This window comes from Rosa chinensis, chromosome 7 (genome assembly GCF_002994745.2).
Source record: "Rosa chinensis cultivar Old Blush chromosome 7, RchiOBHm-V2, whole genome shotgun sequence".
Lineage (NCBI taxonomy): Eukaryota > Viridiplantae > Streptophyta > Magnoliopsida > Rosales > Rosaceae > Rosa > Rosa chinensis.
This window is the reverse complement of record NC_037094.1, coordinates 20273740-20296547: the sequence shown is the minus strand read 5'-3', so window position 1 is coordinate 20296547 and position 22808 is coordinate 20273740.

Genomic DNA, 22808 nt, shown 5'->3' with positions numbered 1-22808 from the left:
AACTAGGCAGGAATGAGTCGAAAACAGCCGGAAATGTTGTCGGTGTCCAAGAACACAGCTGCCCGAGACCAAACCCAGAAACCAAGTCATTAAAACCCGATCAAATTCAAAAAATAATTGCACAGGCTTGTTGGGCATGACGAGGAGATGAGATTTCATACCATAGGTAGCCAAAATGGTGGTCGGAATCGCTGGGAATTGCAGAGCTCGCCGGAGAAGTCTCGGAGCTTCCAGTCGTCGTTGCTCCTTCTCCGTTCAATGCATGAGTGATCCAAAGGCACAGGGACGTAGGCGACGCAGAGACGAAGGGAATGGTGGTTGTGCGCCATCGTGGGGTGGCCGGACATCGTCCTTCCAATCGGATTTCTTTCTAGGGTCGCGGCTGGTGTCCGGGTCAGAGAGCAACTAGCTCTCTCTCTCTCTCTGTTTTTGGTTTCCCGATCTCCCTGTTGGAGAGGACTTGGAGGTCAGCTGTAATGGCTTCTTCGCTCTTGGTCATCTTGGCCAGAGCTCGCATAGGGACAAGTGGTGAGACCAAAAAATTGGTCTCAAAATTTTTTTTAATTAAAAAAAAAAAATTAGACCGAATTACCCCTCAAAATATGCCACGTGGTTAGCTAATTAACGCCGTCATGGACGGCGTGTACCATTGTTGGGTCGGGCTTCAAATTTGGGTTACCAAAGTGATAGTGTTGCATAGTTGGGTACTGAAGTTAGGAGTCGGCCTAAGTTCGGGTACTGTTTGAAATATTTTTTCTAACGGAAAAGTTAACGGTATACACTAAAGTGAAAGATTTAAGCAAACTTCGTATACCATTGTGATATATATATATATATATATATATATATATATATATGAAAGTTGGTATATCAAAATGTAGAAATGTCAATAGTTGGTGCATGGTTTGTGATGTTTTCCCACAAAAAAACATACTTGAAGTCTAGCCGTCCATTCATGTTGTAAGTGTAAAAAAAAAAATTCACGTACAATTAGTAACTTAGTAATAAACGGCCCTCTAATTCTTCATGTATATTTAATTTATAGAAATGTAAATTCATATGATTATTTTTTATGCTGCAGCACCAGCGAAACATTCTTATCCACTTGAAGAACCAGAGCAGGAAGAGCAAGATAGCGTTTCCCAGTCTAATCCAGTGCTCTTGCAACCTTTCTCTTCTTCCCTGTAAGAGCATTCTGCCCATTCAGGTCCTCAAGCTCCATTACAGCCCCTTGATTCTCTGCACCCGAACCCAGCACCTCTGCCAAAAGGTAGCTCCACACATGATTCTCTTAAGACCAAGGGTTTATGCACCATTGGAGCAACCCATCCTCTCAGAAAGCCTGTTTCCTTTATGCATGCAAATACTTGCTCTGAAAGTATGGGAGTTCCAATTTTCTTGGAGCTCTGCAACCCTTCGTGTTCCAGTGATGCATGAGCTTCCAATGAGGTAAAGTGACCACCTTCATTGGCAGATATCTTCCCATAAGACACCAAGGCCCCTCAACTACTACTTGGCCTGCTGATAGATGCTGGAAACTAGAGCGAACTCACCATTTCTGGAACCCTAGTCGTCTGCTCTGACAACAATGATAATCATACCATTGCCGCCGCTGCTGTTCAAGCAAGTAACTCCTCTTTCTCCCTAACAAGGAGCTTGTCATAACCTAATGCGTCATGTTCAAAGAAGCCACAATCCTAACAGAATCCAGAGCCAAGGGGAGCCCTTTCACAACAGTCCAAGTGTCCACTCCCAAACAATGGTACAACCCCACCGACTCGAGTCCGTTGAAATCACCTAAAACCAGCATGGTGTTCCTGTAGAACCAGGGCCTCACATCAATATCCTATTGCGGTCAGATTCACGATCAAATTGAAAAACAAACCGCTCACCCACATCTTGAATGGTTAAACCAGATTTGATACGCCAAATTGTTAGAATAGTGCTATTCAAACATGGGAATTTAGCCTTCAGACTGCGAAAATGCTTGACCATATACCAATGGTCATCTTGTAGTACAACAACCCCCGCTACCCTAAAGGAAACAGGTGTCGAGTCGAACAGTTGAAAAGCAGTAGCCAAGTTAGCAATTGCGGTGGCCATTAGGTCGAAAATGGTTGAGAATAGTTGAGATTTGAAAAATTTTATTGATGAAAAAGCTTCACCGAGAGACCCTAGCAAAATAGAGAGCGATTAGGTCAAAAAATATGGATTGTAGACAACCTAAAAAGAAAAAGCTTAAACGTCTTAAGGGCGGCAAGAAGGAGCCTAAAGTTGCGAAGATCATTGATTTTGCAGTGCAAGTGAAGAAGTCAAGAAAATGAAAATGCCATGGAGATGTGGAGAAGCCTAAGGCTGAGGTAGCTGAGATTGCCCTTGAGGATGAAACAGTGCTTTTGGAAGAGACTCCAGCCGCGGAGGACAAGGTAGATGGTGATATTTCATCCTCTACTATTGGTTCTATTTAATTTTCTCTGGGTCACAAAAACCAGATGTTCGGTTAGAACCTTTATTAAACTGCTTCTGAGCATCTAGATTTTTGTTAGAATGATGGTGCGTGAACTTCCTAAAATGTGGGTGTACTCTGGGTATGCTACGATTCTGTTCGGTTTAAAATAGGGTTTTTGTATGTCCTAAAGAACGGCTCTTTTTGTCGACCCCATAGAGTTTTCGTCTAGTATTGCTTGTTGAATTATAAAATTGAGTTGATCTCTTTTGTTAAAAAAATGTAATTTTTTTTATGCTTAATTAAATAACTCATCACATATATGTAAGTTAATTGCCTCTGTACCCTAAATATTAATTCTCATACAATATAATCAAGCCAGCCCCACATACAGTAATATTATTAATGTATAAATGGTGCCAGAGAGAGACAATTTTACAAACACTTAACTTATTATATTATATATACTATATACTAAAGATGAGTTCATTGTTCATTATGAGGTAGGTTGTATAGTGGAGGATTGTAAAGCCTATTTGAGCTCACTTTCCTCTTTCACTCTACGATCTATTTATCGTGAAGCAAATGGTATGGCCTATAGATTGGCGCATCTTACTAGTGTTGAGTGGTTAGATGATTATTGGTTAGAGGAGACTCCTGTGATGATCCAGGATGTACTCTACGAGGATTCATGTATTAGTACTCGAGGTTCAGGTTATATGTCCCCCTCGCAGTATAATTATCTTTTAAATAATAATAATAATAATGGGTGTGGGGCTGAGCCTCCTAGTTAGGCTGGGTTCCAAACCCTTTTTCAAAAAAAAAAAAAAAAAAAAAAGATGAGTTCATTGTTGGGCTGTTCACTCGAGACGGAAAAGATGGTTTTCCCCTCATTTTAATTTTTTTTACGACTCTACCATTGACCTAGGTATACTAGATGCTTCCATCAGTTTCTTTTTCTTCTATGGTCATACAACCAAGATTGATTTCCGCCGGTTTCTTCTTTCTTCTTTAGCCATATAACCAAGATTGAGGGAGTGGATTGTTACTTATGCAAATCATTCCATACTTTTGATCTGTGAATTTCGATTTGGTTCCTTCCTTTCTCCTCACCATTTGATTTACTTTCAGGTTAGAGGGTTGAATTCATTTCTGGGTTGTGTGTTCTATATTTTTTTAATATGTGATTTTGTGATTGGCTTCTGATGGAGGTTGCGTTGGGTGTTTTGGATTCCTTGCTTTTGGTCCAAAAGAACTTCCTAATCAATGGTGATTTTTATGCATCGATCCTGGCGCCTACGAATTCTCACTTTTTGATTCATTTTAGCTTCTCGGTTTATCTGAATTTGTATTCTTTTGTTGCTGACATTGCTTCTAGGTTTTGAGTTTTATAGTCAGGAGGTTCTTTCCCCACCATTGGATGCCACTTCCAACCCACCTCTTCTCTTTGATGGCACTACCAGGTTTACCTCAATACAGTACAAGGTTTATGCTTCAATTTTCACTGTATGATTTGTTATTCCATGTGTGAATTAATGTCTTTGCTTTGTATCTTGAAGGTTGTATACCTATTACTCAATGGCTTCCTGTGAGTCTCTCTCTCCTTCTCTCTATCACACAAACACTGAATTTGAATTTGATTTCAGTTGGTGTTGCTCATTTGTGTATCTTTGATGAGATTCATAGGAACTCCACATAATTTAATGGCACGTTTATTTATTGGGAATGAAAAATAATCATGAATCAGAGACAACTGGAATGAGAGAAGAAAGGAATCGGTATTGATTCCGGAGGAGTTGATTCCTAAACTCATCTACCTCTTTCGTAATCAAATTCTTGAGTATTCAGGAATCGATTCCTTATAAGGTGGGACCTACACCCACTCTGATTCCTTCATGTGTTAGTAAACGCGATAATACTTTTACCCGGAATTATTTCGATTACTTTATGTGTTAATAAACGCAGGATTAATAAATTTACCCCGTAATCACTCTCTCATTCCAAGTAAGTAAACATGTCCTAAGATTGCAGAACGTTCAATGATTGGAATAAGATGAGAAATATTGTAAATTGAAACTTGTACAATGGCATTTCAAAATACTTATACTAATGGCATTTATGATAAACTTATGTGATTTGTCTGGAAACCATGATTAGCCATGCTCTCCTTATATGATTTCCGTTTGTCATTACTTTGATGTCTTCCTGTTTAAAAAGAAAACCAATAAAAAGCTGTTCTATATAATTTGGTGGAGTGATTCTAAAGTATATTTATTATAGGAGATTTTTGTTTGAATTTGAATTGCAGTAGATGGTATACTGCTAATTTTGTTTATAGATTCAAATAGATATATTGCTTGAATAAACAATTAGTTTCAAATTTTAAAATAAACTTGCAAATTTCATTACTGTATAAGAGTGATTGATAAATGATCGATAACGTTTGAATACAGTTATGGCACCAAAGATTGGAAAAACAAAAGATAAGAAGACTTTAAAAAAGTAATCATGCAGAAAGTCATGATAATCAAGAGGAAATGCAAAGAATGTGTAGTGATCAGATTTTCACTACTTTTTTAGATGGAGACAAGGATCATCAAATTAAATCAACAAGGTAAGCACACATTATCACGTTTACAGTTTTAATTTGAGGCAATTGTTTTAGCAAATTTTGCTTTGTATTTACACATTCAAAACAATTGACATTGTTGAAATTTTATTTACAGTTACTCAACCAATGATGACAATAGAGAATCAAGTTCGTAATGATCCACAAAATGTCACTGTGATTGTGAACCAAAGTTTGGTTGCTGATGGAAAATCAGATATTAATAGTGCAAGTGTAATAGGTAACTATGAAAGCTTCTTGAACAACAAAAATAGGATTAATTTCAGTTTACCTACTCTAACTTTAAGGCAATTTTCATGTTAGTCCCTATTGTTCTAATTTCATCATAATTACCCATGTACTCTCAATTTCAATCAGCCGTGTCCAATTCTTGAACCTCCATCCAAATTTTCCGTCAAGTGATGATGTGGCAGTATACAGAGTTGTTAAATTTCTATAGTGCCCCTCGTCAAACCTAAATGAGAGGAAAAAAAAAACTAAGAGAGTTTCTATTGGGACCTCCAAATCTACTCACTTGACCTCATTCTATTATGAATTATTAAATGACAAATATAACCTACTATAAAATGACTATTAAGGACTATAATTATACCCAAAAAATTGTTATATTTATTTTCTCTAGACTTTCCAATTCAATAATATTATATTGCATTCTTTATTATTTTCCCTATCTATTTTCATTTTCCAATTTCACTACATACTCATTAAAGCATTCATATATATTTAATAAGAAATAAAACTATGATTAAGATAAAAATGTATGATATGCATATTGAACGCATATTGGTCAGGGAGAACAAAATAAATTGTATTATGACCTAAATCTAAATCTATCCATTATATTTGCAAAAAGAAGGAAAAAAAAAATAGAGCTAGCAAATAAAAATAAATAAAAAAATATTTAAATAATTAATCATGAGGTACAGAAAATAGAGAAAACATTAAGTAAAAATGATTAATCTGTTTTTTTTTTTTGCACAGCTAAAAAAGAAAAAGTAAATAAAAAAATCACATAATAGTTCATGTTATTTTATTTTTATTAATTTTTAAAACTCAATACCTTGTGTTTGATTTTTTTTTATTGGATAAGAGATTTATGTTGTCTGATTAAGGAATGGAGATGTAATTAAGATTTATAGAGTAATTAAATCATTGAAATGACTAAGTTTTTTATTATAAAGATCTTAGTTTGTTTGTAAATTATATGTGTGAGGTTATTTGAGGAACTTTAGTGAGGTTTAATGAGTAAATTTAGTATTTAAAAATTGGCAAAATAGTCAAATTACCCCCTAACTTTTCTCATGACTGCCGATTTACCCCCTGATATTTCTATTTTGATTATTTACACCCTCACTTTTCTAAATGTTGCTAATTTACACCCTACAGTCAAATTTTAGACTTTCCATCCAATTTCTCTGTTAACTTAGTTAGCACATGAGGGGTCTTTTCGTCTCTGCAATTGTCACCAAAAAAAAAAAAAAGAGTGTTGCTATATCCGAACAAAAATTTTAGAACACCCTGGCCAATTGTAAAATTTTTTGCGTCTAATGTTCCAATATTACCCTCGTATATTAATAAATCAAGAAAAAAAAATACAAAATTACTTTGTTAAAAATTTTTAAAAAAATACTGTTATTCGTCTCCCACAACTGTTTTTTTTTCCCTCATCCTCTCCTCTTCTTCTCTGTCTATCTCTCAATTATCTTCTTCTCAGCATGATCTCTTCCTCTATGTTCCTTTTATCGAGATCAATATAATACAATCCCAACTTGGATCAATCAAGATGACCTTCACATGCTTGCTGTAATTTTAATTTTCATATTCCATACATATAAATATTTTAGTTTCTTCAATGGCTCCTCAATCTTATACACAATACAAACCCCTCCAATTGGAAACATGGAATATCAAATTCTCATATGAATTTTGAAATATTAATCTAGTCTGGCCTTCAAAGAAAAAGAAAACCAGAAACCTAAATGATCAAAGATGGTTAATTTCTCCTTCAGTGATATGATCATCCAATCATTTGATGTGACTAGCAAATATTAATTAAGCGATCAGTTGAAAGCTAACAACCAACCTTGAAATAAAGGGAGTGAAGAAGAAGAAGAGATGGACAAGGAAGAAGCGACAAAGGACAATTTTTTTTTTTAATTTCTTTAACGATGTGTTGGTTTGTTTATTTATTTATTTTTATGATAATTGAAAAGACAAAAAAGCCTCTCACGTGCTATCCAAGTTAAAGGAAAATTGGATGGAAAGTCTAAAAAATAACAATAGGGTGTAAATTGGCAACAATTAGAAAAGTGAGGGTGTAGATAATCAAAATTGAAATGTCAGGGGGTAAATCGGCAACCATAGGAAAAGTCAAAGGGTAATTTGGCTATTTTGCCTTAAATTTGATAGGAGGTGTAAAAAGCATAGAGGTCAAGTGAGTAAATTTGGAGGTTCCAATAGAAAAACTCAAAAACTAATGTTTTTCTTCAATTTTCTCAATTCTTCTACGACTCTCTAGTTTCTTCGATTCTCCAGTTTTCGATCTGGTCTCTTAGAGTCAATCCCAGTCTGTTTACAAGGCTAGGTTTCCCTTTTTTTCATTTCTGCATTTGAAAATGGAATTGAGAAACTACGAGTTTTCCACCTAGTGAGATTGGCTGCTTCACCTTTTTCAAGTCGCCGTAAATCTTCAACACCTTGGATTTCGTCTTCATGAACCCGTTTTCTTGCATCGGCTTCTAATGGGTTAAGGTCGAGTCAATAAGACAATGGTCCGGATGGTTTGGGCCTCGGCATGCTGTAGCACGAAGACGAAAACCTCGACCTCTACCCGTACATGGAGTCCAACTCGGATGAAGAAAACCCACTTCTGTAACTCAAATATGAAGAGCTGGAGCTCAAATTCAAGAACCTTATGTCGAAATCGGCCATTGAATTCTTCGAACCACGACTTTCACTACAAACGTAGCTTTCTTCTCCATCCACTTCTTTATCAAGCATGCTCGCTGGAGACTCAAGATTTCCTCCTCTGCTTTGACCGGCATTAATATAAACAAGAGTACTGCATTGTTTTGAGGGTTTGTTGTATAATGAAACGCCTTCCTTTGCTTCTTCATTTACAATTTGTTTCTCTGATTCAAATCACATTGCTCCTGGCTATAGAGTTCACAATTTAGGTAAAGATTTTTGTTCATTTTCAATTTTTTTTTTTTGTTATTCTCAAGTTTCATGCTTTGTGGGTTTGAATATGAGATTATGGAAATTGAGTTTTGTCTATGTTTCATCTATCTAGGTTCAATGAAGTTTTGGGTATTTGATAATTGAGAGTTGGATATTCTTGCTTCATCTAAATCAATTGGGATTCGGGTTCCTGTTAGTTTATGCAAAAAGTTAGGATTTTGGGTTGATTGGTAATTGGGAATTTGGAACTAAGTTTTGTTAAAGTGAAATAGAGGGATTAACCCTGCTCTTGTATAGATTGTCATGGCTGTTTCTACTTCTATAGATTCTCAAAAATGGTAATAGATGCAGATTGAAGAACTAAGAAAATAAGAGAAAAATGTTAGTTTTTTGTTTTTCCTCTCATTTAGGTTCGACGAGGGGCACTATAGAAATTTAGCAACTCTGTATTCTGCCACGTTATCACTTGACGGAAAATTTGGATGAAAGTTGAAGAATTGGACACGACTGATTGAAATTGAGAGTACATGGGTAATCTTGATGAAATTAGAACAATAGGGACTAACATGAAGATTGCCCTAAAGTTGGAGTAGGTAAACTGAAATTAATCCATAAAAATATTAAATAACATACATACTATTTCTAGTGACTTCTCCGGGTACTTCAGGAAAAATGCTATACCCTCTAGCGGGTGCCAAGATAACTCCAAGGCCTTGTTAAAGGAAATACGCAACGTTAAGAGGTATAAACTGTACCAGACGATTTATGCCTCTCTGATGCTGAAGTTAGGCTATATATGTAATTTGACAGAGTAACAATAAAGGAAAATAAGTTATTACCCTCTTGAAGGTGGTTGAGTTTGACTTATACACTTAAGCATGGGAAATGTGTTTCCCATTTCTTCGATGTGGGATGCAGTTTTTCTCTTTGTAGTTATAGTAGGTTCTAGTGTATACCTTGGTGAGATGTACCGGGCAGGTCTGAGACCTTTGTCACCCAAGGTGCCATCCATTGTGTGCACCATCATGCTGGATGTCGGACCCGGCCTATGACATGACACTTGGGTGGCCCTGCGGAGTCTGGCGATAGTCTGAAACCTTGTGGTAGTCGAGTATTTGCTGGTATGTACGTATGTGTGTGTGCGTGTGTGTGTGTGTGTATAGACACACATTCTTTAATCGTTTTTTCAAATTTTTACATGCAGTTACAAAGTTTTTATGATAATTGAAGAAGTCGATGATCAAGCAACGGTTATACAAATGGGAAAACAAGCAGAACAACTATTTGGTAGCAGTTGTCAGGACTTAGTGAACAAGAGATTATATCCAACAGAAGAAACGTAGCCACAGGAAATGTAAAAGACAATTGGCCAAAGCCAACTCTTTCAAATCAAGGTTAATCCCAACGGTGAACTCATAGTCAAGGCTATCTTCCAGATGTACAACATTTTGTACCACCAACATAAGTAGATCCAAGCACTGCAACACCAGAGCATCTTCCTTTCGAGAGAAAAATAACCATCGAAACAAGCAGAAGGGCATTGTTCATCTCTAATCAAAGAAAAAAGCCAAATTAAAGGTAAATATTACACAAATTTAGTTTCAGTTTTTTATTTCTAAATGTTATATATTTGTGATTTCTAGAAACAATAGCATTAACTTTTTAATTGCACTTGCTATATACAAAAAAAACATGAGGCATCTCCGAGCTTCTAGGAGCGACCTTGGTTTTCGAAACTTAGGTTTCGAACTGGCGGCGGCGATCTTCCCTCAAGCAAGGCTATCTTTCCTCAGGCAAGGCGACGATCTTGAAGCGACAAGATGCGGCGGCGCGGAGCGGGGACTCGGCGTTGATCGTGAGTGGCGGCGCGAGGTTTCTGGGTTGGAGGCCTCGTTGACTGTGTTTTTGCTGGTTTAGATCCAGTCTTCGAGCTCTGTGCAGCGTCGACGGAGGTGGTTGTCGACTCTGATCGCAGCAGTAGACGAGGTTGGTGGCTAGGATGTGTAGACTGGTGCTTCGATCTGGGCGTCGTCGTTCTGCGACGTCGATCGAAGTTGTTCTTTAAGGGCTGTGGTTTTGAGGCGGCGGCTCACGGTGGTCTCCAGCTTCTTGTGTTCACCCAGACGTTGGTGGACGGTTTGATGATATGGGCAGGAAGGCCGCCGGAAATGGCAGTGGTGGAGGCGGAGTGGCAGAAGAGAATGGACTGGACTCCCTTGTGGGCTTGGGTTTGGGTCTGGGTCTTTGGGCCTGAGCTCAACTTTTGGCTGATGGGGCATAAGACCTTGGTCTCTAGGAAAAAAACCTCCAAGAAGGAGAAAGTGAAGAAGGTATCTGCTGGTATGAGCTCCATCTCGAAAGGGAAGGAGCTTGTTATTTATTAATTTATTTATGTTGGGTATGAGCCTATGTGAGCGGGGATAAGCTTCTATGAGTCTTCTATGACGTTTCTAGTTGCTAGTTTGTACCACAATTGCGTGATTGGCAAGTTAGGGCTAGTTGAATGATTCTTTCCATAGGAGGCGAAGCTTGGTCATTCTTGGATAGGCTTGCTTATTGTGAGCTTCTCAATGATGTTAATTAGTTTGCTTTAACTTGGATAGGTTTTACCGGATTTTCTTGCCGGAATTCTTATGTAAGTTTTGTAAGCTATGGCCTATTGGCTGTTGATTATTGAATATCAATCAACTTCTATTCAAAAAAAAAAATGGCATTAACTTTTTTCTTATCTACATATTAATTAAAATGAAACAATTAGGTCAGTACTTGATATCTATCACCCAAATGAATGTTTATATTTTCTTTTATTTATAGATATCTGCATTTTTCATTTACATTCTTTTTCTGTTAGCACTTATTGCAACCTCTGGACCGGTGACCGAAGTTGTGCCCCCAATAAATTTTTATTGCCCCTAATAAAGCCCAATAAATTTTTGTTTGGGGAAATAAAAGTTTATTGGGTTTTATTGGGGATACTAAAAGTCTCCGGTGACCTATAAGATCTCTGACGATCTCTTTCAAAACCTTCGGTGACCACTAATCGAAGTCTAACGTCCGGTTTTATTGCTCTCCAATAATATCTAATAAACTTTTATTGCTCCCCAATCAAAACTCAATAAATTTTTATTGCCCCCAATAAAAATTATTGGGTTTTATTATTAGGGGGTAATAAAAGTCTCAGGCGTACATTTCCGGTGACCTATAAGATCTCCAATGACCTCTTTGGGGACCTTCGGCCGATGACCAGATTCCTGCGGAGTCTCGAATGATTTTTTAATTATTCGGAAGGCAAACTTGTCTTTTTACAATTAAATGGGGTAAGTGGACACACAAATCTTTTAGTGGAGTAAGTGAGCATTTGTTAGGCCAAATTTGAGCATTTGGTCAAGACATGTAATATGATTTATTTTGTTAGCCAAAATGGATATGAAAAGACATACTCGTGCTTAAACTACAAAGTAATTTAATATAATTTTTAATATATGAGGAATATTATAATAAATTAGCAACAATATAATTTTTTTTAAAAGATAAATAAATTGGAAAAAAAATTGCTAGTTCTCCACTCTCCAAGTTTCCTTTGCACCCACAACGCATTTATTAACTGCTCGTATAAATTAGGGGAAATGATCATTTACCCGATTTTAGGCTAAAAATTGCCCACTTGCTCCACCAACTGTTTTTTAACCCCATTTACCCAAAACACTCTAAGGGATTATTTCCCCTTTACCCAATTAATTCTTTTTTATTTTTTTTTGAGACTTTTTTGCCCTCTCCTTCTTTTTCACTTGGAGGGAGAAGTCATCCACCACCTTGCCGGCCTCCGGTGACCAGTGGCAGGGCGCCGGCGACCGGTCCCTAATAATATCCAATAACCATATTATTGCCCCCCAGTAATCATATTATTGCCCCCCAATAATCATATTATTGCCTCCCAAAAATCATATTATTGTCGTCCAGTAAATTGTATGAACTCCCAAAACCAAAAATGAATACACTACAGCCACAATTGATCAATTTATAATCATATTATTGGCTCTCAATAATCATATTATTGCCCCCAATACAAAGTCCAATGTCTCTACTGCCTCCCAATAGACCACCAAAAATGCACCTTTTTGTAGGATTCACAGATAATTTGACTTTAATACACAGAAAATAACATGTAACTTATCAAAACACCACACTATAGTGATCCATGTCCCTCGTATCAAAGTCTACTGGGGGCCAATAATGTGTCTACTACCCCCAGTAGACCATCAAACAAACCCCACAGTTACATTGCAATGTCAGATTACTCACATTGTTGAACAGATAGTAGATCATTGGCCTCCAATCCAATAGACATTCAAAAAAAAAAAAAATGCTATTCCTTGCCAAAAAAAGAACTGAACAACAATTCTTAAAAACAAAAAAAAAAAAAACGCAGCAACCAGAGAAAACAAACATTCGGGCTTGACGGACTGGCGTTGACCGGGGAGGCGATGAACTCCTTGACGCTGGACCTCTGGAAGTAGGCGAAGTGGGAGGTATCGAAGGCGTTGGCCAATATGACCGGTTCGGATCCTTACGGGTTGCACTTGATGACCAGCAAGGCCATGATCTTCGTCGCAGCGAAGGTGGTATACCGGATTGTGACTCAGAGACGACGATTCGTTTTCCGGCAATTCAGGACCTTGACTCATTCATGAAGAGCTTCCGGCGATGGAGGACGAGCTCTGATCCATGATCCTAGAGCTCGACGGCGACTGAGCCAGCAAGCCGTCGATCTGAGATGGAGGTGGACTTGGTTCATGGGGGTAAGAGGGGCGAGAGAGACAGAGAGATTTCCGGCGATGGAGGACGAGCTCTGATCCATGATCCTAGAGTCAGAGCTCGACGACGACTGAGCCAGCAAGCCGCCGATCTGAGATGCAGGTGGACTTGGTTCATGGGGGTAAGAGGGGCGAGAGAAAGAGAGAGAGATGATGATTGTAATTTAATAATTAAAATAAAGTCAAAACTGTCAAAAAATGTTAGATTGGGTAATTGGGGTTAAAAAACTCTTGGTGGAGTAAGTGGGCAATGTTCATGCTGAAATTAGGTAAGTGGTCGCGGCCCCTATAAATTAAACAAACAAAATTTATGGTTAAATTTTCAAATCGGTTAAAATGTTCTTGCTTTATAAAAATTTCGAGAATATGTAACCTAATAAATGGATGAGTGGTAAATTAAAAATTAAAAATCAAAAACAAAGAAAAAAAAATAGCAGTCAATTATCTAAGCGAAGGTAGAATGTGTGTGACTACTTATTAATATGGACTAAATTCTTTACAAAACAAATCCCATTTCTATTGGATACTCTCCTATCAAGAGACATAGAAGAATAGCTTTCGAGGCTTTTGTAAGTGAGCCAAAGAAAACGATCATTCACAAATCAATCACGACTTTCCATTTGATCTACCATAGCCATAATAAGATCTTTTAGCAGATCGGATTTGTCCAAATCAATCCATTTGATGAATGTTATTTCAAGTTTTCAACATCCAACTACAATTTGCTTTTGTTACGTCCTTAACTACAATGGCAAATCTTATCTGGCACAGCCATAATTGGTTATTGGTACAACCCTACTTTGAAATCAAAGACAAAGCAGCGAAAAAAACTCTGCAAAAGCAGCAAGCCATAATTTCCATCATCATCAACAGTCCCATGCATCTTAATTAGTAGGTGAATGTCATTGTCCTCACTGATAAGCTTTGAAGATACAAACAAGGGCATCAAACTTAAAAAGCAAACATGCCATAAAAATTAAAAATTAAAAACTTACACAACCCCAATTCATCTATGCTGCTGAGGGAGGCCTGAGCTTGGTCCAATCTAAATCTTTTCTTAGAGCATTTTAAGCAGACTATCTATTTTGGCTCTTTAACTATTTTAGAGAACATGTTTAGCATTTTATCTATTTTAACAGCTGCACCAGACTCCCAAGTGATTTTCTATTATAACTTTTAGCTATCTCGCTCCTAAATATAGAGAGCGAAATGAGGCTCTCTACAATTTAAAACATTCTTTTTGAGTTACTTTATGTAATTTGTAAATACTTTTAAACTATTTAATATTTCTTTAAAAAATATATAAATTCAAATTTAACTAAAATGGAAAGCACTGATATAGAAAGTAGCTAGTCAAAATGATTTTTTAGCTAATTTAGCTAAAATTTGACTAAAAAATAGCTAGTATTGTTAAAGATGCTCTAGCCCTTTATTCAAAAAAAAAAAAAGATGCTCTTACTTGCCAAAGTAAATGCCGCTGAACTAGAAGAGAAATGGTATGTGCTAAACTCTATGTGGATTCAATAATTTTGATACTGCTAAACATTTAAAGCAAATTTAGGGCATCTCTAATTGGGATGTTAAAGTTGTATGTTAACTTTGAATGTAATAACCTATGTGGTGAATAGTCATTTTGACAAAACCCTCCAACCCATGGATATGTCAATTGCATCATGTATCTTGTTATATGTTATGGGGAGACCTTCCAATGAGGACCACTAAAATGAGAACTAGTTGAGAACTTTCTAATCAACGGTTTGGGATACCCACTTCTTGATTACATTATAACAAGTCAACCGTTAGATGTGTCTATGTATGTATGAGTAGATCACTTCTAAATTTTTTTTTCTAAATTGCTAATCATTAAGGTGCCTAACTAGATCAAATCAATGGACGAACCAAATCTGTCAAACATGAACCGTTCATTCATAACTGATAAATCATGATTATGAATGCCTTAACGATTTTCAATTTGATTAAAAAATTACATAAATGATCTACATATAAATATCTAAATATCTAACTGTTAATTTACAAAAATGTGATCGAAAAGTGAATTTAACACAAAAGTCTTCAACTTATCCTCATTTTAGAAGACCCCCCATATATTATGTACTCTTCAATGACATTGAGATTTGAGAAATGGGTGTTGATAAAGGAGAAGAGAACTATATCGATCTTTTAGTAAATCAAGAGAAATTTCTTTTGGCATATTGGGAAGATACGTCAAATTTGGCAGAAAAATTTGGTATGACAATTCACATAGGATTTGGCAGTTGGGTGCTTCCATTACTTACCATGTCATTTGATAGTTCAGCTGGCTATGCTCTTATTCTTCTTTAACAATGAGGCTTAACTTAGTTGTACTCCCATGCATGTGATGAATGCTTATGTTGTTGGTATAGATACCTCCCATGCATAAATATCGGAAGCACAAGGCTCATTAGTCACTCGAAATAACGTCAAAAATGTCCAGACATGATGCCGATACCATACACTGGAAGTATCGGATAGGCTACACCTAGGCCCTCATTGGAGACAAGGGGGTGACAAACTCATACCTACATTATAAATACATGTCTCTCATCTCATTCAAGCTAAGTCACCATTCTCCACTTACTCCTACCTAGTCTACATTCTTACATGTATCTAACTTAGGCATCGGATAGTCGAAGGCCGACTAGCTCGGTCTTCCCTCTGACTTCTGTTCATGGTTGGTAGGTACGGAATCCGAAGATGGAAGCTCTCACGACCACCCCTTTTTCTTACATAGAAACATATGTTCGTCGATCTTCATTCTCTTCGATCTTCTCTAAGTTTTAGGAAACTATCAGGCCATTCTTTGTTAGCTTTTGTTCAAATAGAATGCTAATTGATAAATGGTGATTGACAAAATACCTCAAAAATAACTATACTTAACAAATCCCGTTCTTCCCCATATTTCCTTATAACATGATTTCATGAGCCCTCTCAAACCTACATCCCTTACACCCCAAAGATAAACTCTACATGTTCATGCATTGTACCAACTACCAAAGATAATGGAAAAGGACATGGTTCATGGACCAAATTATACGGATTTATTAGGAAAAGATTCAAAACATTGACGTGCACTATTACACCAACATGAATAAATTGTTGGATAACATCAATTTCACTTTTTAGTTATTAAAAACAAGGTTGACTACAAATATCAAGGGTTGAGATCACTTAATAGGTGCCAGATTGATCGATCGATCACTTGTACTGTCGATGCATAGAAGAATTTTCGAGTTTCAAATTTGCGAAAAATTTACAAAAATTCTTATATGCACTGACAGTGCAAGTGACACAGTACCTATTAGGTGATTTTAGCCCTTAATTTTTATAATCAATCTTTTCTAACAACTAATAGTACACATAAGACCAAGTGCAGCGGTTGCACTTTGCCCGGGCAAAAGCAAGGAAAACCGACGTGGTGACCGGGCAAGAGCAAAGTTGGTCCTCCACCGGTGAAAGTTTGCCCAGCCATTTATTGGCTTTTCTTGACTGAGGGGAAGAAAAAAGGCAACACAGTGACATTTTTCTTGACTGGGGAAGAGGGGCTGCCAGCTCGGCCCAAGGATTCACGTGGGCGACGTCATCACCAGACCCTCCACTGCGACGCGCTGAAGGCAGCGACTGGCTCACGAAAGCATGACGCATGGCGCCGCAAAGGCAGCTCGACTGACGCACAGAGCGGCCGGAAATTTTGCTCCGCCTGGGTTGCTTCGATCTCGGCCTGGGGGCAACTTTTGGGCGGTTTGACGCCACAGAGAGGCAGGACGAGGTGAGGCGACCTCGGGGGGGGGCCGGGTACTTGGCCGGAGGACGGAGAAAAATCCGGGTCGGGTCGGACGAAAAACAACGGGTCTGGTGCAGCTGCGAGAGAGAGAGAACCGGAGGGGGGGAAAAATGAAAAAATGAAAAATTTTCGTCCTTTGAAATAAAATAGAATTTTTTTTTTTTTGCTATCTATAGAAAATTTACAGATTTCAAAATTTTATAATAAATTCATACGAACTCCGAATATTGCGTTCCGTGTATACACGAGATCGTATCGACGATCTCTATAACTTTCATGAAGGAAGTTTTCCCAAATTATGTATGTGTAAAAAGTCGATTTTGGAGACCTCCCTAAAATTATATAATAATGAACAGTGTTGATCGGGCAAGAAAAACAACGGGTGTAAACCCATGTCCAGTGGCAGTGAATAGTATCTTGACTGGTCGAATTCTTGACTTCTCGACTTTGCCTTTTCTTGACTACGAGTGAACTTGCTCTAATCTATGTTATTTAATCTTCTATTCTTATTGGTGCAAGTGCATGTCCGTGTTTTGAATCTCTATCCTCAAAATCTGAACCCACCCTTTTGAAGCTGGCATCCACGGTATCTAATTGTCTCCAATGTTAAAGACGGAACCAAACCCATTTCGTCTGTCACAACTCGCTGACAATTTGCCCTATCTCTATCTCTGTGTATCAGCTCAGGTTGCTTTCAAATCTGCATAATAATATTCTGTGGGCATTGGGCAACTCTCATCCCTTTCTCACTGACCCATATATCACTTTCTTGATGCATGCAGCGGCAATGTCAGATTCATGGCATTAACCAGAGTTACACAGCACCTGCCTAACTGTAAATTTATATATAAAAGAGGTTGATTATGACAAATCAATGCAGACTAACCCTAGATTTTGTCAGTTACTCAATAAAAAGAGAAGAACAGTACGATTTTGAAACTTTAACCATACCTTAAAATTGATGACCACTACGCTACTGTACCCAAATTCTAATAAATTGACTCTTAACCCTGACTCCGAATATGCTTTGTCAGAGAAGATCAAGATCTTACTTGGGGTTTGTAATTAACTATACTGTATAGATTATGATTTCTCAAACAAATTGCATATTTATTTCCCAGCAGGCTACGAAGTACGAAGACGCATATAATATTATAGCAAAATTCTGATTAAGCAAGCCTTCGGTTTCTAAACCATGCAAAAAGAGTTAAAAGACATCATGGGAAACATGTAAACAAACAGAAAATCTGCGTAGAAAACGGGTTTGTAAATTCTCTATCAAAAGGAACGAAAAAGAAACTAAACAAAGCAAGGGTTTTGGAATCGTAGTGCAGAAAGCTTATTAGTTTATTTTATTTTTGATAAGAGATAGTGCAGAAGGCTAGATGCACAATTTCAGCTGCCTTAAAAGCAAAAAGGTTTAATTACTTGAAGACAATATTGAACCCGAGATCGAGCACACATATTGCTTCAATTCCCATCCTTGAGCGTAGTAGGCCTAGTACTTGAGATTTGAGAATAAGTTGGAAGTTGCAACTACCATTTAGATATCATCAACAAAGCTATAATCACCTTAAGGATAAGGTGACTAGATTTTTTGGGTTCTAAATTGTGATGATTGCAGAACAAGACCCTAATCTTGCCATACTCCGTTCTGTGAGATTTCATGTATGCATGGCAATGTAGTAATTATGAATTCTATGCGTCTTTTGGGTTAAATAAGAATTATATTTGTTAAACAAAGCAAAGATGCTGTCTAAGACCTGAACAATTAACAACTAAATAAGACCATTTTGCTAGATAGGAATAAGAATCAATCACTCCCTACAATGGCAAATTTATATATGTCGCATCAATGATCTAAGACTCTATGTTATGCATGTAAATACCTAATCAATTATTCTATGTATATATTTGATATTTGGAAATCATAGTACGATACACATGCTATTATTTTATTTTTCATCATATGGAATGGAACACTGTACTTCTCTCAATTAATAAGATAATGTTGTTTTTTGGTTTTTGTTCTAGAAAATATTGCCACTCCATTTGTTTGATTTGAATTGTTATTGGTTCTCTTAGGCGGTGTGTATTAATATTTAGAGACACCCACTCTAGATACATCGATCGTTTGATTAATGATGAATAATTTGGCTGATCGTGTAAGCTGGGGTTAAAGCACATGATTAAAGATTTGTTGTATGAGTACGTGAAAATTAGTAAATAAAGATGCGATGATCTTAATTTGTTCATTTTGATTAAGCGAGTTGAACACACTTCTAAACTCTCGGGTTGGTATTGCCTCTCGTGCTAGTAATAATTGAACTAAACAAAGTGGCCAGGCACTGTGCTGCAATGCACAGTTGGAGCATTTCACATGCGTCGAAATGATTTATTTTAAGCTTAAGAAGCCTTTGAGTTTCCCTCGACAAAATCACAAAAAAAAAAAAAATCCACATAACAACTAACATCAACAGCACTCAACAACATACTTTATTGTTAGGAGTTTACTCGTATGGCATTAAACCCAAATCATTAGTGTACTTGAGAACATAAGTTGACTGGAAAGAAAAAGCAGTTACTGCCATTACACAGAATCGAAACTCGGGTACATGCAGACCTATTAGTTTGGAAGTAGGGTGGGGGTAATTATAGACACAAGTCACACAATGAATTTCACTTTACTTTTACCTGTAACTCTGTAAGTACTTCTGGATACCACGTTACCTTGATTCCCTGGGTACAGATGAAACCAAGAAACTATCGTATCAGTATCCGTACTAAGCTTTTTCCCAGAAAACAAAAGCAGGTTGGCGGAGTCGGAAGAAGAAATCGGCCAATCAGGTTAACTGGAAATGTTCTTAGTGATAAAGTAATCTGGGATTAACAGGAAAGATTCATAGTAATCAGGTTATGAAAATTTTGATGTTTATTTTTAATATATATATATATATGTATGTATGTGTATTAAAAATTATAGTATATAAAGTTAATGCTTAATTTTCTTATAAAAAAAAAAACTAGTACTTAGATAATCGGTAAATTCGATATTTACTAAAATTAAATTAACTTTTCCGGTAATTTTTAATTTCAGTTTTATCTGTCTTGGTTATCAAAAATTCGGTTTCCCAAACCTAAAACGTCAGTTGGTAACTTGGCATTCGGTCAGTTTGATAATTTCCAAACTGAGTGCCAGCCCTAGCCTACTTCAACTCCATACCAGTTTGAAATCTCTTAAACAAACAGATTGATTTGGTCGGTCTGCTATCAATAAGTACTATTATGTGCTTATATAAGGGTTGCTTTGTCCCAAGTCAACCAACATTACTTTAATAATTATATTAGCGTTATTTTAACTGAACTTATGGATAATGCATATGATGTAATGATGCTTCCCAGCTTTGAAGTTAATTATATTTCCCTTTCAAAAAAAAAAAAGTTAATTATATTTTACGCAACATCATGACTTTGCCAGTAAAATTTATTAAGGGACACGATCTGATGAGATTACCAGTTTGCGCGCCAATAATTGCTGGAACTAACATTCCCGTCCAGAATAGACGTCTGATTTGCTACCTACTAACCTTTTTGTTTGTCCTCTTAAAAACAACAATTGTTTTTTATATTCTTTTTTTAACGTATCAGAAAGAAAATTGCTTTTTTGATACGATCAAAAAAAAAATTTGTTGTTTTATATTGGACGGGAAGGTCAGTAGATGCGTTTAAAAACAATAAGTTGATTGAGTCTATGTTCTTATCTTTTGCATGAATTAACTGTGGAGAACCAGCAGTACGCTTATATATACAAGAAAGGAAAAACTCTTTCAGGCTGCAATTATAAGTAGGGAAGTGAAATCAACTTCCCATTTTACAATCATTACTTAATTTTTTCATCTTTGATTGTAGTTTTTATAAAGATACGAAAATTAATTAGGTTACTAAAAACAAAATTGAAGTTATTAAAAAAGAAAAAATGGAGTGTAGATTGTAAAATAAGGAGTGTAAATTTCAATCCTCTATATATAAGTTGTTAATTTTGATATATGGGGTTTTGAATTTTGATCGATGGGTCATAATTTTTGCATATATTACGTGACATTAAATTCAAATCTAATTGATAAAGAATATCTAATTCCATTGATAAAACTCATACGACTGTACTAGGGCAAGCTAGAAGGATCTCAAGATCCTCTGATTACATCCATTGCCTAATTTATTCATTACTACATCCCAGAAAAGAAACTGCAAAGACAAAGTCCATAAAAGAAATGTAACAAAAGAAATCTAACTAATGCTCTTACATTACCCGAACCCTAAGCCTCCCGAGAGCATTCTAGCAACAAAAGAAAACTAGGGCAGGAGCCGCCGGACCCACCTACACCGATCCACCTGTTTCAGGCATTTCTCTCGCCTCCTGCTCACTAGGACAGTGAGCACTGGAATGGTTGATCATGGAGCATTCCTGACAACACCCAAACAGCTGCTCATAGCGAAACTACAGAGTGAACACATCCGCCAGAGAGACACGACACAGCCATCCAGACAAATTGAGTTGTTCAAAGGAAGAGTGACTCTGACATATAGTTACTACACCATGTTGAATCCCGGGGTAATCAACTTGCAGGACCAGAATAATCATCTCATCGATCAAACTAGCAAGCGCAGAGGTGATCAAGCTTGGAGGCAAGCCCTGGTCCCTGGATCTCCACCCAAATCAAAACAAAGTATAATGGAACAGTGACTATATTCGAGAAGCTGTCATAGTCATTGAGAAGGATCATCGCCCTCTGAAAACCTCACATGCCTCCTTTCTTCACACGCTCGAGATCATGTTTGTTGGCAAACGTGAAGATGAAGCGATCTCCTCGAGCCTGCACATTCACTGGCAACGAGAGGCGCCACATAGAGTGGACTGCACTCCGGAAAAGAATCCAAGATCACCAGTCGGGCACTGTTCAGCCTTCCAACCAGGAAGAACTGAGGTGCAAGAAACCTTTTCACAGTCTTTGAGCGATAATTTTGTTGCGAGTCGAGCAATCATTGATGCAAGGGAGACATGCATGAGAGGCGGCGCCACACAACTAGTTCTCAAAACCCTAACCCTAGACGAGAGCGAGAGAGAAAGTCGCAATATATTAAGAATAACAATGTCTAAAATATTACAAATTTGTTAAAATATTTTTATTTTTCGGTGCCTCAACTTAACATATTAGTGGCTTTCGCTGCAATGTTGGTGCAGGTGTCCTGGCGCTGGGATACCACTGCATGGGTGTGTGAGTTACTAACAGCTGATTACCTTTTTAATAACCAAATAACCATACATGTTACAATATCAACGAAACCAAAGTTACGGGACCATCACCACCAGTGACTTACATGAGTCAAAAAGACCCAACTCCTAACCAAACTTAACCCTTAACCAAACCTAACTATGGCGGTACAACCTCACCAGTAACATAAACGATGAACTGTTTTCACCCGTTCGGACACCGTGTCCAAAACAGCCAGACCACTTGTAAGGGTGATTCATCGTCACGTTGATAGCCAGAAAGCACCGCCAGCAGACCAGACCAAAACCCTAACCCTCGCTCACAAGAGGAGGGACTTATTCTTACCAAAACAACCACCAAAAACTAACTACCAAAAAATAACAACAGAACACAAAAACAAAAAACATCAGAGAGGCCCAAGAATCAGGCTCATCCCAAAGACCACCACTCCCAGCCACGGCCAAGCACAACCAGCAGATCCCCAACGCCACCAAGCCATCGTCAAGCATCAAAACAGCATCACGTCGAAACCTTTCGCTGTAGCCCCACCCTGACACGCCACAAAAAACCACCCCAGCACTATGCTGACAACCCCCACAGATCCAAAACGAGATCGGATAGGTCCCTTCCGGGATCAGCACCA